Genomic DNA, 16,620 nt, shown 5'->3' on the forward strand with positions numbered 1-16,620 from the left:
CCCGCCACCTCGCCCGGCTAGTTTTTTGTATTTTTTAGTAGAGACGGGGTTTCACCGTGTTAGCCAGGATGGTCTCCATCTCCTGACCTCGTGATCCGCCCGTCTCGGCAGGTATTTATTTTTATAGTAGTGTTCTTTTTCTGGCCCACCATCATATTAGTTTTCCATTTACAGCCAAATTCTGAAGTTTCCTTTTATGAAAAATGTTCAAATAACTAGTAACGAAACCTTAAAAAGCAATTTACAGGATAAATACTAAGTATAATACAAATGTATAAATAGATGGAAAAAATGAGGGTGTGGAGTTTGACAAGCAATGGCCTAGCCACACAAAGAGTGACATGGAAAGTGATGAGACTAATATTAGAGCAAGTAGCATGAAGGTGGCATGATTTCTAATTCCACCAGGATGCTACAGGGGCCACTTCACCTCTCTGAGCATCAGTGTCCTCATCTGTGTAGGACATGAAGTCTATGCATCCCAAATGTTCCTATTACGGGACTTCCTTAAAATGGTGAAAAAAAATCTATGCATACACATAAACACATACAGATACACGCACCTATAAACATATATACATACATAGTCACACATTTTACATATATGTATGTAAAACAACCAGACCCTGCCCAAGTGGATCAGCAAAGTAAACAAAAGGATTATGAATAAAGTGGCTTTTCCTGTCTGACCCTAAGCATCTGAGTTTCTTTCCTTTTCCTTTTTCTTTTTTCTCTCTGTTTATGGCTTACCTTTTTATTTTTTTTACAATCTTTTTTTTTTTTTTTTTTTGAGACAGGGTCTCACTCTGTCCCCCCAGGCCGGAATGCAGTGAAGCAATCATGGCTCACTGTAGCTTTGACCTCCTGGGCTCAAGCAATTCTCTCACCTGAGTACCTAGAACTATATGTACATGCCACCATGTCCGGCTAATTTTTAAAATTTTTTGTAGAGACAGAGTCTTGCTATGTTGCCCAGGCTAACATGTGAGTTCTACCTCCTGTCTTAACCATGTCTGGTAAGCCCTATGCCCAGGGATTGAAATAATAGACTACAAGTTTCTTTACATTCCTCTCAAGCTCTATAATGTTAGAACACTACAAAGCCTCCCCCTAGGATAGCGCTGAGATGAGACTAGAAATGCCCATGGCCCCCAGGATGCTATTGGACCGCAAGGGACAGACACAGCAAAGGAAAATCTGTCACCATCATTCCCAAAGTTAGGTGTTTCCTGAAGAAGAGACCTGAGCAACAAATTCTTTGGGAAAAACCAAGTAAGAATGTGCAAAGCAAGAAAGAAACTACAGGGGAAAGTGAATAAATATCATTTTCCTTGATTCTGACATCAGGATAAAAAAAATTAAACACATTAAAGGTGAATTTAGCTAGGCGATGTCATCCTCTACCCTCAGGTAAATGTATGCCCTGTTCATAATTTCAGAAAAAAAAGAATACAGCTGCACATGGTTTCAATATTTTTTTCTGTGCTAGAATAATCTAGTTATCTTTTTATTCAATAAGAACACCAAAATCGCTTGTGTTTCCTAAATAATCTTGAATTCATATAATTTGACATTTTTTTCAAAGAAGCATAAATTGTGTGAGGGCCATCTCCCCAGCGTAGGACAATAAATGGCAGGGCATCCTATTTTAGGATAACCACAATATGCAAACGTCAGAACCCAGCCAACTCAGGACAGAGACACCTGCGTAATGAATGGTTCACACTAGAAACAGAGAGGCCACTGGTCTCAGGACCTGCTGACCAAAGAAAGGCTGGCTTGACTCTTCTTTCATCCAAGTGAGATGATGTCACCAAGCCACTGCCCAAACCTTCTCTCAGAATGGCAGACTTACTCTTAAAACCATCACCACCTACCATAATTCTCTTAAACAAAAACAGACCAGTGTTGGCCCTCCTAAGATTAGCCTCCCAGCTGCCTCTGAACTGCTGATGGAGCACCTCCATGTGAACAGCTCAGAAGGCAAGTCATAATCTGATCCCCTCTTGACGTGGCCTTGGTTTCCTATTTTATCATTTTAGGAGATGCTTCCTTTTGAAATTTTCAAAAAACCCTGCCCAACTTTTAAGACAGTCTGCAGTCACCCCGCGATTGGGATGCTGAACATCTTTTACTTTCAAGCACTGCGACATCTTAATGGTGTGATATGGAACAGGAAACATTAACTCACCCGCTAGTTTCAGTCACACTTCATAGCTTTCTAACACAAGTCAAAGACAACACGTAAGGAAGTCAAAAGTCAAGGGGAGTGATAATGCAAGCACTTCAGAAGACAGAAGCATGCAACAGCATCAGCATAAACACGAACTTCTCAACCAACAACAATCCCCTCCTTTTCACTCCTATTAGAAAAACTACACACAACCCAAAATGTTCTAGTGTTCCTTAAACCTGAATGTATATGAATCACCTGACCATCTTGGCAAAAGACTGATTCAGTCAGTCTGGGGTGGGGCCCAAGACCCTGCATTTCTAACAAGAACTCAGGTGATGCTGCGGCTGCTCGTTTGAGGACCACACTTTGAGCAGGGAGGGCATGGGGTCCCTCCCCCACGTCCTCACCTCTCTTCTCACCTTCCAGTGAGGTCAGGAGAGCCCACAACTGAAAACAGGTTTCCACCTGAGCACGGCTGAAAACCTGTTTCGAATGAATCTGAAGTGTGGGAAAATAATCGAAAAGAAAGCCAAAAAGAGTAATCGCCCGAGCCGCAACAAGTCCTTCCAGTTACACAGAGAAGGAACTCACTGATAGTGCTGTAAAGCTCCCACACTTCAGAGAAGGGTCTGGGGACAAACTTAACCAATGGAAGAAAAAAAGGGTGAATGTCCTCTCTCTTCGCTGTGTAAGCCTTGAAATTATTTCATCTCAGTAAGAGTTACCTACAAATTCTGGGTACAGACACACACACACCCACACATACCCCTTCCTTTCATATGGAGAAAACACAAACCAAAACTCCAATACAAACCCCCGTGTGTAAGCTAAGACAAGTCAAGATTTCCTTGGAGAAAATGAAAACTCGTTCAGGAGCCAGGAAATAGCTGCCTGAAGTCCAACACCCAGCCCAAAATCTGAGGCCTCCAACTCCCCAGCTGCTACAGGCAACCCGGGAAGATGCCGATGTCTCTGGTTCAGCAGGTTTAGAACACCTCCAAGTCCCCAGAGACAATTTCACATCTTCAAAGCTCTCACTGAGGGTGAATTCATGAATCCACACAGCACCTGCAAGTTCTTCCTTCCCTAGGTGCTATTAAGCCCATTTCACAGATGAGGAAGCAGAGAGAGACACAAGAATTGTGGCAACTTGCCAAGCGCATCGCAGAGCAAGACCAAGCGTGCATCCAAAGTGAGGAGGCTCCAGGCTCTCACTCCCAAGACCGACGCAGCCACTCAGAACATCCTAGTCACAGGCCCTGAAGCAGTGTTCCTTTGGCAAAGACAGAGGTTCACCTTGGACTTCTGCCAAGGAAAAACACATTAGTCCTAAAGGCGTGTCCTCTGTCTCCCCTCGCAAACTGCTCAACTTTATAGGATATCCGGGATTAGACCAGCTTCTGCCCACACAAAGAGTATCCTCCCGCTGGCTGGCATGCTCAGGCATGGTTCTACCAGGGGCACAAAGCACATCTGACAAAGAGTCACAGGCCACGGAACCAGCATTAGAGAGGTAGCTGGCCATGGGGCCAACACAGGGGCCTCCCAGGCTGGCCTGTGTGGATTTCACAGTCACACTATCTGCATCCCGGGCACACTGTATCTCCCACCTCACTGAGCCCTTCAGTAACCCTGGCAGGGAAGTGCTGTGACGCTCCTCTGCCGCCCCGCCCATTCTATGTGTGATCTAGCGGAGCCTGACACATCTTCAGTTGTATTGAATCAGCTTGTCTTAGGTCACATGATTTCATAAATGGCCCTAAATATACCCGCAAGTCTATAAAGATGCACCAGCAGAAATATATTTCTATTTTTATTTCTTACTTATTTTATGTACGTATTTATTTTTTAGAGATGAGATCTCCTTATGCTGCCCAGGTTTATCTGGAATTCTTGGCCTCAAGTGGTCTTCCCGCTTCAGCCTCCCAAGTCGCTGGATTACAGGCCCAAGCTGTCAGGCCTGGCTTAGAAACATTTCTAATGCTAACATTTCTGCCAGAATACCAACCTTTTTCAATAAGTAACAAAGAACTGCGCTGAAGGATGCTGCTTTAACCACAGTCTCACCAACAGCAGGAAAGAAGGGACAATGATTCTGGCAACCAGGCAAACAGAGACATCACCTCCTCTGCAGTCCAACAGGGAAGATCATAAATCCCAGTTTGGGCTTTCAAGTCATAATTAGGATAATGTCCGTCTTTTGCAAGCTCTGGTGATGTTGCAGGCACCGGGGAGGGCGCCTTCCCTATCTCATTGGTAATCCCCACCATAGCTTTGCAATGTTACCAATGAGGAAACAAGTTGAGACAGGTGCTTTGCCCAGTGCCCACAGCCAGGTAAAGAGGATTCCATGTCTGGTTCTCCTGACTCTAAATTTGTGATATTTCCACCACACCATGGAAATTAGGTGCTTCTGTAAGAACACCAGGGAACACCATGCCTAAGAATCTTAAAATGCAGCTAACTTCCAGAGGTTTATTAATCAAACCCAAAACTGTCACAAGGTTTTTAAAAACCCACAAAAATCCACACTCCAATTTTGCCACTAATCTCCAAGCCATCATAGGAAAACCACCAAAACAAGGTCGGTGTCACTGCCGAGCTGAAGAAGTGGTCCTCGGAATTCATCCAGCAACTGCTGCCTATGTGGGCTGGCTTCTGTAAGCAAAAGTGGAGGACACAACCCTGGCCTTCAAGAATCCAATGTCCCCATCAGAGAAGCCAAACACTTTCATGAAACAACCTCCAGCCTGGGGCGGGAGGAAATTACAAGCCAATTGTAAGAGGTAAGAAGTGATCAAGAAGAGGGAAAGCTTTTCTCTAGGAAGAGGGAAATGCATATGGCATTTGCCATACTCTCAGCGTTTACTCAGAAAAAGAAAAAAAGTACTATCTTGAATTTGTATTCATATACTGGAAATCTACTAACTTGCAAGTGTCAGATAATCATCTACAAGATGTCCTCATTTTCCTGTTCTTTTTTTTTTTTTAAGAGAGGGTCTCACTCTGTTGCCCAGGCTGGACTGCAATGGCACAATCTTGGCTCACTGCAGCATCTGCCTCCCAGGTTTAAGCAATTCTCCCATCTCAGCCTCCTGAGTAGCTGGGATTATAGGCATGTGCCACCACGCCTGGTTAATTTTTATTTTTATTTTTTTTTTTGTATTTTTAGTAGAGACAGGGTTTAACTATGTTGGCCCAGCTGATCTCGAACTCCTGACCTCAAGTGATCTACAGGCCTCGGCCTCCCAAAGTGCTGGAATTACAGGCATGAGCCACCACACCCAGCCATTTTACTGTTTTTAATACAGACTATGGTTTCCAAAATCCATTCCAAGGGGTCACTATGGTGTGGAGGGTGGGGAGGGGAGACCAACTTCTCAGAGCTGGAAGTCCCTCAACTTCCTGGTATATAAGCGTCTCCTCAGCTCCTAGCAGAGTCCCTGGCAAAATAAGTGCTTAATAAGTATCTGCTGAATGAAAAAAACAAGAAGGAGAAGCTTTGAACTCATGCCCTTACTCAACCATAATAACTCAACTTTTGTTTATTTTAAAGGTGGGGGGCCCTGAGTAAGATTTAATTTGGTCAAGGCAATCAAACCACTTAAAAAAAAAAAAGAACTGAAAAAGACATGAGATTTATGAGTATCTATGAATATCTCAACATCTGCCCTCATTTCTTTCTCTACCATGACATTCATCCAACATGAAGGGCCATTAAATTGAGCTTATTCAAACTCTTGCAAATTTCCAGGATCCCAACTATGTACACTCATCCATGTATAGTTGAACCACATCAATCAATAGTGTGGCCTGTTTAAGACCATAGCCTGCAGGCCAGCTGGGTTTGACTAACATGCTGGCTCATCCAGGTCTCTGCCCAGGACTGAAAATACCCTAGCATCAGCTCAATGCATGAGCCTCTGATCATGCCAGCTCTGACCCTATGAGATGTTGAAAGAGGATATTAACTTGATGGTAATACCTCTTGACCTAAGAGCTGGAAAACAGGGCACTCTCTGGAAATGCAGGTAGGTCTGAGGATTGAAAAGATCCTACGAACATTGAAAAAATCAGGCAAAGGAGTCAGGGGAGGGAATCAACACTATAAGCTCAACTCCTGGCTAATGGTAAGCTATTTTCCTAAATATATATGCGGCCCCAGTAAATCACCAAATAATCTGTAAATTCTTGTTAGATGGGAGTCTCTCCTTGCAAAGATGTCAGGAAGGACCATGGAAACGTATGGTATATAGTCACTGCCCTCAAAGAATTCAGGGGATGCTCATTCAAAAAATTTAGTATTAGGCAAAAAGGAAAAGTATTCTACGAGAGGACCCAAGTGGAATGAATGCACAGGGTAAGCAGAGATGAATCCAGCTGAGCCAACGAAATATGGTTTCTGATAACGGAAGGGTTATTGTGGCTATATGAAGGAAAAATGGAAACTTAACATGGAAAGTGCTAGAGTTTTTCCATTCCTTCAACACATGCTCATCCCACCGTAAGGTCTCCTCTGCCTAAAAGGCTCTTTCTCAATTCTATGCATGGTGTTCTTCCTCTCATCCTCCAATACTTCATGTAAAAATTACCTTCTTGGGGAGTCCTTCTAAATTAGTTCCCCTTCTTGCACTGTCTCTTAAAACATCAGATGCAGCCAGGTACAGTGGCTCACGCCTGTAATCCCAGCACTTTGGGAGGCCGAGATGGATGGATCACAGGGTCAGGAGTTCGAGACCAGCCTGACCAACATGGTGAAACCCCATCTCTACTAAAATACAAAAATTAGCCAGACATGGTGGTACATGCCTGTAATCCCAGCTACTCAGGAGGCTAAGGCAGGAGAATCGTTTGAACCTGGGAGGCAGAGGCTGCAGTGAGCCAGGATTGTACCACTGCACTCTGGCCTGGGTGACAGAGCAAGACTCCATCTCAAAAAAAAAAAAAAAAAAAAAAAAAAAAAAAATTCAGATGCATTTTTTTTCATATAATCACCCCAATTTATGCTTATATGTCTCTTGGTTTATTTATTATTTGACTCTTCCCTTAACAGATCATAAAGGCAAGAATCGCAGCTGTTTGGGTCACCACCATATATCTCATATGTAGCCCATGGTCTGGCACAAAGTTAGTACTCAATCCATGGCTGCAGAATACATGAATGAATAAAAGGATACAAAATGGAGAAGGGAGAGAAAGCATTTCACACAGAGCAAAAGGAGCAGGGACACACGCACAGGAGAGTGTCAGTGATGTTAGAGGTATCCTAGGGAGAGGGTCTGGCTGCAGAGAAGGGCATGTAAAGCGTAAAGCTAGGGAGAACCAGAAACCATGCTGCAGACGGAGTTGGCAGGGACATTACAGAAGGCCCTGAATGCCGGGCTAGGGAGCCTGGGCTCTCTTGGGAACAAAAGGAGCTATGGAGGTTCTGAACAAACACACGTGATATGATTTGGGTTCTTCCAGGAAGGACATATAAAGGCAGAGTTGTCAGCCTCAGGCTATCACAATTACATGGACAAAACGTACCAAGGACCAGAATGAGAGGAGATGCTCAGCAAGGAGAATGAAACAAGGGATGGACAGAAGTCACAGAATTCAGGAACTAAGGGAACATGAGGGGTGAGGGGTCAAAAACAATAAAGAGGACTCCTGGCTTTCAGGCATGAATGACTGGACAGATGAGGATGAAATCAGCAAATGCAAGCAACCCAGGAGGATGAGCAGGCACCAAAGAAAAGATGACAAATCCCACCTCAGAAATGCCTATGTGGAGATCTGAATGAAGGTTGGGGGGATTCTTTGTGAAAATAGCTTCCAGGAACCTGAAAACAAATTCCAAGAAAAAGATCAGCTCAAAACAGGGCAATCTCAGAGTCCTCTACACTGAGGTGAAGAGTGGAACTAAGAGACAGGAGGGTAAATTAAGTCAGAAACAAGTTCCATCTTCAGGCACTGCTGTCATAGCTTTTAATCAAGTTGATGAATACTATGCGATAAGGGAAGAGCCCCTTTCCTCCCATAGGAGGGTGAGACCGTCCCATCTGCATTCAAAGCCCTCATACTCTCAGAACAAGACATTCTGCAATAAAAGACTGAACATCATTCTGCCCAACAGGACCATGAACATCAGGAAGGTATTAAGAAGCAATTTTGAAAACTGTGTCTCCCGCCCGCCTAACCTCCAAACGGGACACTCTGTGTCAAGTCCTCTGTAATCCCTTCTTGATTTTAAAAACGCCCTTGTTCCAAATGTTTCCTGCTCTAACCAAATTAATGGAACAGTACAGATATGCATGCCAGTGCAAAATATGGCAGCAGTAAAAGTTGACAGAGCTAATTTTCAATTGTTTTGGCAAAACAGCTTGGTCCACCCCTTCGGGTTTGGAAAGCAATCAGCTTATTAGCAGAGAATGGGCTACTGTATTTTAACAAGTCTCGTTCAGAGGCCTGCTTTCTGGTTTTTAATGTCATGAGAAGTCCCTATTGAGAGCCCATTGTTCTAAAGAGGCTCCCCTATGAAATGTCTTTCATGCCTAAGGTTTGAAAAGAGCCCTTCAAGAAGCAGAGTCATAAAACAATAATAGTTAGGCAAGTCATGAGATTAAAAGGAAATTAAACATTTGTGATCTCTATGATGAGAGATGTAGTCTGGACACACATACACACAAAAGAAACTTGAAGGGGAACATTGGAGAGAAAGGGTTAAGCACACACTTCACCTTGGGCTGCAACTGCTCAGTGAGCTCTCCTCACACCCTGGCTGGGCCAGGAGGCACTGCTGAAGCCGGGGCTTTCCTGGCCCTGAGGTCCCGTTCAGCTCGTCCATTCTACTGTGCAATTACAGAATCAATAAAACATCCCTTTGAAACTCCCTGGACTAGTGCCGACATGCAGACAGTAGTCGGCTGACATTTTTTGCTATTTCCGTTATTGCAGCCGGCAAGCATGAGGAGAAGGCATCAGAACCAAGACAGAGACTGGGGACGAGAAGGTGGATGGGAGTTCCGGCTTCATGCAGGCTGCCCTCGTGCTCTGCGTGGCCCATGGAGTTATCACCCACAACCTCGCCCATGGGTGGGGGCCACCAGACCAAGGTGACATCATTCCTAAGGGGACACTGAAGGAAAACTACAGGAGAGTCTGGGTTCTGTCTGTCTTCACCCTGTTTGGTGAAGGGTGGGGAGGAAGAGCAGCAGGAAAAGAAATTATTCTTTAAGGAAAAAAACTTCTTGGACAGGCTCACCTGAGAAACACTTTTTTTTTCTTGGTTTGCTCTGAGCATTTCAGGAATCAAAGGCCTGTGCCAAGAAGCAGGCAGCGAGGCGGAACTCAGCACTTGTGTGTGCTGCTCGTGAGAACTTGGGGGTGGGGGGGCGGGAGGGGGGGTACTGAAACGTCCCTGTCCATCTGTTGATGTCTGGGTGGCAGAAAATATTGAAATAGAAATAGAAAGTTAGAAAAAGCTTAGGAGCAAAACCTGAGAGAGTATTGTATTTGAAAAGGAAATGTTAGACTGATTGTATAAAAATGGAAAAACAGAATTAACATGTTCCATAATGATTCGTCTGTGTTAACTAAATATTGAGCTAAAATTTGGTGAAACCCTCAAAATAAGACTTCCCAAGGAACTCGTTGTCTTCAAGAATCACCGTCATTGAAAGAGAGCTAAATCACCCCATGGTGCCCGATCTCATTCACCTGGTTGGTGGCTTTTTTCATTCACTTTATTAAATACGGTCAAAAATGATGTGTGGTTTATTCCTCACTCTAAAACCTCAAGACAAGCCCATTACCAGCATTCCTCAAACATATTTGCATATCCAGTGAAAAACAAAATTCAAAATCTTTCCAAGCTACTTCTGCTCTACTGGGAAGCTAGAAAAACTGGCAACTTTGGGAAACGAAGATTCCTTTTTCCTCCATCCAAGCTCACACAGGAAGTGACACAAGAGGTTTTCTCAAATTGCCTTGCTACAATGACCACAACCTCCACAGAGAAAGACCACCCTGGGAACGAGACAATTCAGGTTTTTTACAGGCTCCCTCCTGACCATACCCAAAAATAACCAGCCCATACCACGGAAAGCCTGACTGGAGGACTTTGCAGCGTGAGCGATTTCGGCATTGCTAATTCAATCCGACAGTCCTTACTTATAAAATAAAGACCACAGCCATGCACACACAGTAAAATGAGCAGGCGCAAATCTGGTGCAGTATTGCAAGCCGAGTGAATAATAGTACATAATATCAGAAAAAGAAAGGTTATGAAATTTTATAACAGATGACAAATTGGTAGCTTTTCCCCACTTTTCTGGAATGGATTCAGTAACAGATTTGAATCCTGGGCTTTGATGCTTGTCTGTGATATGAAGGGATCCCAAGTTCAAGAGGAAAGAAAGAAAAAAAAAAAAAAAACAGGAGTCATCTGCACGTTACTTCACTTACAAGCAGGGTCTATTCTTTGCCATTTACTCTGGAAATTATTTGGTTCCTTATTTAACCTGCTTTGATTTAAAACAACATTGAATTTTAAATTTTCAATCTCAGGGTCTTCTATACTTCAAGATCCCAGACTTATCCCTAAAAGAGGAACCTACCTGCCCAGATTCTAGGAAAATAAAAGAAAGAAAGCATATTCTGCCACATTGGAAAAGAGGCTTAAACTCTGCCTTATGGTGTCTGTCTGTCACCCAAACTCATGGGCTGCGAGGGGTGGGCAGCCACATGTTTCTGGGGCAAGACTGGCCACAGGGGAAGGCCTTACAGGTTACTGGCTTTAGAAAAACACAGTAGCCGCAACCACCGGGAAATATGGCACCTGTACCAATGGGCCCCTCCAATTTACATGAAACACTTTCTTAGACGTTCTACCCCACCACTTTGATTTTACTGCAACAAAGCATTTACAAGGTGCATGGTGGAAAGAACCATGCAGGGAGGTGAGTGGTGGAAGATGAGCCGGTGGACACGTTCCTTGCCTGCATGCAGGAAACTCAGGCAATCTAGGGAGGCAGGTGGATCTGCAAATGAGCCATGTAAAGACAACACAGACAGAAGGAATCCACTCTTGAGGAGTATCACAAATCTCCAATGGGAGCAGAGTTCAGTGGCCGTTCTCTGGTTGGTGGGCAGGAAATCAGGGAAGGCTTCATGGAAGAGGAAGCCTTATTCTCCATGGCAGACAGCAAGAATAAGTGGCAATGTGTGAGAATATGCTTGCCCAGGAAGTACCTGTGTGGTTTTCTCAGTGACTTACGTTTCACTCCAGTGAATACTCCTAATAAGAGTTGGCATGGATGGCTCAGTGCTCACACCATGCTAGGCACTTAGCTAAGCTATGAGCTTCAGGCACTCAATCCTTACCATGACTTTTGACCATTTTACAGATAGAAAACCTCAGGGTCCAAGAGATCTGGTAATTTTCCAGGGTCACGAACCCGGTAAGTGGCAAAGCAGAGATTCAAACCCTGGTCTAGGTGGTCCCACACAGTCCTGTTGCCTGGTTTAAATACTTACTACAACTAAACGTATTTCCAAAGGTACTTGCTAAAGTTAATAGAAACTTCAGAGCTCCTACCTGCAAAATCATTTCGCAGGCAACAAACATACCAAAGAGGAATGGAGACTAACTTTTCCAAGTCACCCGATGACCTTGGGTCAAATTCAGAATCCAAGCCTCCTGGCTCTTTCCTGACTTTATTTTTCTTTCCAGGTATTTATTCTGACTTCCATGTGTAGTATCTATGGAAAACCAAAGCTCTAGAGTGATTTTTCAAAAAGACTACATTTAAATACCATCATATGTGCCACTCCTGCTGCCGTGCTGCACCTGGGTGTCATTCTGTGTTGCACTTGAACCATCAGAGAAGCAGAGAGAACCTATGACCAAGCTGCAGGATCCCTTAAGGCTGCTAGTCTTTGAAAACCTATTTACGGCCAGAACTTCTTAAGGGCCAAACAAGGCGCCAGGAGCACTCTTTAGAGAAAGCAGACGCTGACATCAATGTCCTCAAGAACTTCCATTCCCACAGAGCACTAAGCAACTAGGACGGATTGAGATACGCAGAGATCAACCACTGACGACCGTGGTGTGCACAGACCTCTCATGGCTGACCTTGTCATGGCCCGGATCGGCAGCCCAGCACAGATGCAGAATGTTCCCTTTTGCTACTTTCCTGCACCTATCGAGTTGATTTTTCCATCTCCTCCCTGGCCCTGCACAGAGCATTTTCCCCTTCCCCTTCCCTGCCTCACCACCCCTGAACCAGCTTCTGACCTCGCACCCCTCCCTGCATTCAAAGCACAATTGACGCACCCCTCCCGGGCCCTGGCCCAATGACCCTCATTCTTCTCTCCCTTTGGACGCTTCCTTTTCCTGTCCCTCCCAGTCTAATAATCTCCTCCTATTCCACTGGGTCTCCTAGGCTACACCCCACCTAACACTGGGCAGGGCCTGGGCTGCCTCCAGTGTCTCAGCTGTGGCTTCAAAGGGTTTGGACCTAACACTCTGGGCGCCTGCAGCACCAGAAACCTGGGATCAGATCACCAGTGCTACTCATGATCGCTTCACCCCATCCCCAAGCACCGTTTCCCCCACACCCAAAGAAGCAGAACTCAGCATTTACAGCATTTACATTCATTTTCAGGCTTAAGTGTGGAGCTCCTAAGTCAAGCCTTCAAAGCAGTTCGACACTTAACACTGACAGGAAATGTGAACATGTTAAAAAAAAAAAAAAACAACTAAAAAAAAAAAAAAACCATGATTTGGCTGAGGAACTATTCTTTGCAATGTTTCCAAGGATATACCAGAGTCAGAGCTTGAAGACAGACAAAATAATTTGAATGATTCTAATGGTTAGAACACCCTGATCATTTTGTACCTGCTTGGTCTTCTTGTATCTTTTGAGGTTTAAAAAAAAAAAAACAGTGACTTGAGTAACTCGTTTTGTTCTTTTACCCCCTTCTCAGTGATGGGCAAATTAGTGATGATGGTAGAGTTATTACATGTAACTCTATACGTTATTATATGTAACTCATATCATGTTAGTATATGTAAGACTTTAGCCATCAAATGGTGAAAATCATGTCATGAACTATTGACATACAAGTACCCTGAAGAAAACACAGCAAGTCAGCCTGAACTACCCAACCACTTTAGGCATTGTTTTTAAAACTATAAAATCAAATTGTAGGTGCCAGACTTTTGCTGTGTCCCTTTGTCTCTAAATGTATAAACACTCTACATGTCTATCAGAACAGAGCAAGGGTTTCATGTGTGTTCCTGAAACACACATGCAATCAATCAGGGAAACAACTTTACGGGTTCAACCATGAGAAATAAAAACATGCAAAGGCTTCCAATACATTTATATCTGACATCACACATCAGAGAGAGGGCAGGCAGGGGAAACTTTGAATAATTCTAATTGTGCAAGGGGGAAGGGTCTGTAAACTAAAATAAAAATCCACATTAAAAATGTGCATGCTGTATAAACAGAATATAAAACAGGTTCACAGGGGCTCTATTTTCCTCCCTACTGAGATAAGTTCTCCCCAGCTTGCAGTGTATTCTGGAACCCTGCTAGCCTGTTTTTCTGTTACTCGGGAGAGCAGCTCCAAGCCCATCCAAGCCTGCACGTGAGTTTTCTCTTCCCTGACTATTTACCTGGATGAGTGTGAATGCCCTGGTCGGCAGGTAAGCAAAGGTGTGTCTACACTTACCTGCACTGTCTTCCATCCTCTGATGGCACAGGGAAGCTTAGATCGCATCAGCCACAGATCCATGCCAAATGGAAACCCAAGCCCACGTTACAGCTTCCTGGCTGGCTTAAATTGCAATCGTTTATCTTCATATGCCTCAAGTTTAGTTTTGAAAAATTATTTAAAGACCAAGCACCATAATGAATGTGTCTACTACACAAGTGCTTTTAAAAACAAACAAAAAAAAAGAGTTACAAAATATTTCTTAGGTAAGGCCCCAACAGGAGACTGGAAGAGATCAAGATTCAAAGTCCTGACTTTTCAGGAGTTTACAGTCCAACTTGAAGAATCAGGACAAACACATCTCCAAAGATAAGGAACTCTGAAGAAGTATGTGTTAAATGCCAAGTGAAAGATACAGAAAATAATGATGCTAGGCACTGGATCCTAGAGCCCTCCGAGGACTTGCTCCCCCACTAGGCAGGATGACAGCTTCAGAAGACACCCCCTTCCCACTCCAGTCCTAGGAGTCCACCTGCAGGCTGCACCTCTCGCTGACCCTCCGAAAACCTGCAAGTCCAAATCCCAACTTCCCTCAATACAGGAGTCCAGAAATGGGCTTCCAGGCTCCAGGAAGTACCTGAGGCCTAATGTTTTAAAGTTTTATGTACATGTACATTATGTACACTTGTGCAAATTAAAGAAATGTACACACAAAAGCACTATATATCCTTCCTGGGCACTCACATATATGAAATAGTAAAACCAGAAGGTAGAAATGGTGACCCTCATGAGGGGATGGGATGATATGTGTGTGTGTGTGTGTGTGTGTGTGTGTGTGTGTAAGGAAGAAGGTGGAGGGAGGGGAAGGAGTTAGACTTAAATGGTGTAGAGGAGACTTCTTTTTACCACAGATGTTGTATTTATTAAAGGTAATAGAGTAGAGGTGAATATGGCCAAATGTCAACAGTTATTAATACTGGGTAATAAAAAGATGAACATTTGTACTATACACACACGTGCCTGCACACACACAAGTAGAGAGACTCAGAGATTTTTCAGCTTCACCAAGGAGTCCATGACCGCCAAACTGTTTAAAGCACTTGGCTAACGGGCCCCCATCACCTCCGTCTCTCTTGCCTTTGATCTTCTGTAGCCAGGTATTAGATGGCCATTTCACAGCCCACTCTGTTCAGCTTTACCGCATTTCATCAGTTCTTAAACTGATAATTAACACACGAGTTTTCAGCTACGTCATTCTTTTTTTCATAAGAGCTTAAAGTAAGAGACTTCAAGACAAAAGGGAAGGTGGAGGTTGAGGATGAGGAGGAGAGGAAGGAGAAGGAAAGAAAGGGGAAGGGAGAAAGGGAAGAAAAGGATGGAAGGAAGAAAGGAAGGGAGGTAAGGGAAGCAGGAAAGGAAGGAGGAAGGGAGAGAGGGAGGAAGGGAGGGAGGAAGGGAGGGAGGGAGGGAAGGAAGGAAGGAAGGAAGGCGGGAGGACAGAAGGAAGAAAGGAAGGAAGGGGGAGAATCTGTCTACATATATTAATACTCTATTATGTCACAACTGAAAAGCCATTTCTGATTTTCAGGGAATGTGGGTTTATACCATGTACGAATTTCTAATTATTCCTATGACACATTTCCCAAACTGTTCCTGGTACGCACTCTTCAGGTCATCAAAAGGCATTGTCTCCCCACAACAGACCCTGCCACTTCCAAAGTAAGTTTCATTTGGAAAACTCTACACATGTTCAAAATCCCTCTGAGATCAACAAAGCACATTATTACCCTAAAACCTGAGAATCCTACAGCTAAAATTAAAATAAAATGAAGATACAGCCTGGTATAAGCCAGTGTTTTCCAACTTATTTTCACCATAGCATAGTTTCTGCATGGAACAACTGTGCTGCTGAACTTGTGGTCTGAGGAGTGTGGGGAATGCTGGTCCTGGTGGTGATGAGACCTTCTGGATTTAACACTACAGTCCACATTTCAAATACCCCATCCTATTGTCCCTATAAACATGACTCACTCTCATAAAATCAGAAATCCTAGTTTTAGAGTCATAAAATATGGTCCCTATTACAATTCCATGTATTTCCATAAAACCCTTAAGGAACTGACTCACATAGCCCCTTATAATACTAACAAGAAAAGAACAAAAAATTTCAAGGATTCACTAAGCCAACAGCACTGAACCGACTATAGTCATAAACCAAGTCTGGAGCACATCCTCCGACAGTGATGACGAGAATACACCAAAATACCTGGAAACCAACTCCGCCTTGGAGCCGGCCAGGCAAGTGGTGATCTGTAGGCAGGAATACTGCAAAATGTCTGTTATAATAATTTAATTTTGGTGTAACTTTGACATCTATCTAAAACACAGGAAACAAAACGTAAGCCCCATTACCAATCAAAGCAACACTGATCAACATAATTCCATTTTTTCACCTATGGAATTAGGGAATATTTTCACATATAATACCCTATGTTATTTGGAGTTTAAGGAAATGGGCCTTCACATACAAAGCTGATTGAGAAGAAACTTGGTATTACCATTCTGAAAAACAGAAAGCTGGCATTAACATTTCTCAGCCTCTTTGATCCAACAATGTCACTTCTAAGAATGTATAAAAAGGAAAATAGGGCTGGGTGTGGTGGCTCATTCCTATAATCCAAGCACTCTGGAAGGCGGGTAGATTGCTCCAGCCTAGGAGTTCGAGTCAACCTGGGCAA

At 43.7% G+C, this 16,620-nt stretch overlaps 1 protein-coding gene across 3 annotated transcripts in view; it reads right to left on the reverse strand.

The window, feature by feature from the left end:
• Nucleotides 1-16,620, reverse strand: part of FOXP1 (forkhead box P1) — a 579,361-nt gene that overhangs the window by 499,563 nt on the left and 63,178 nt on the right. The window lies entirely within an intron of this gene.

The sequence above is a fragment of the Mandrillus leucophaeus genome, unplaced genomic scaffold, assembly GCF_000951045.1.
Source record: "Mandrillus leucophaeus isolate KB7577 unplaced genomic scaffold, Mleu.le_1.0 Scaffold121, whole genome shotgun sequence".
Taxonomy (NCBI): Eukaryota; Metazoa; Chordata; class Mammalia; order Primates; family Cercopithecidae; genus Mandrillus; species Mandrillus leucophaeus.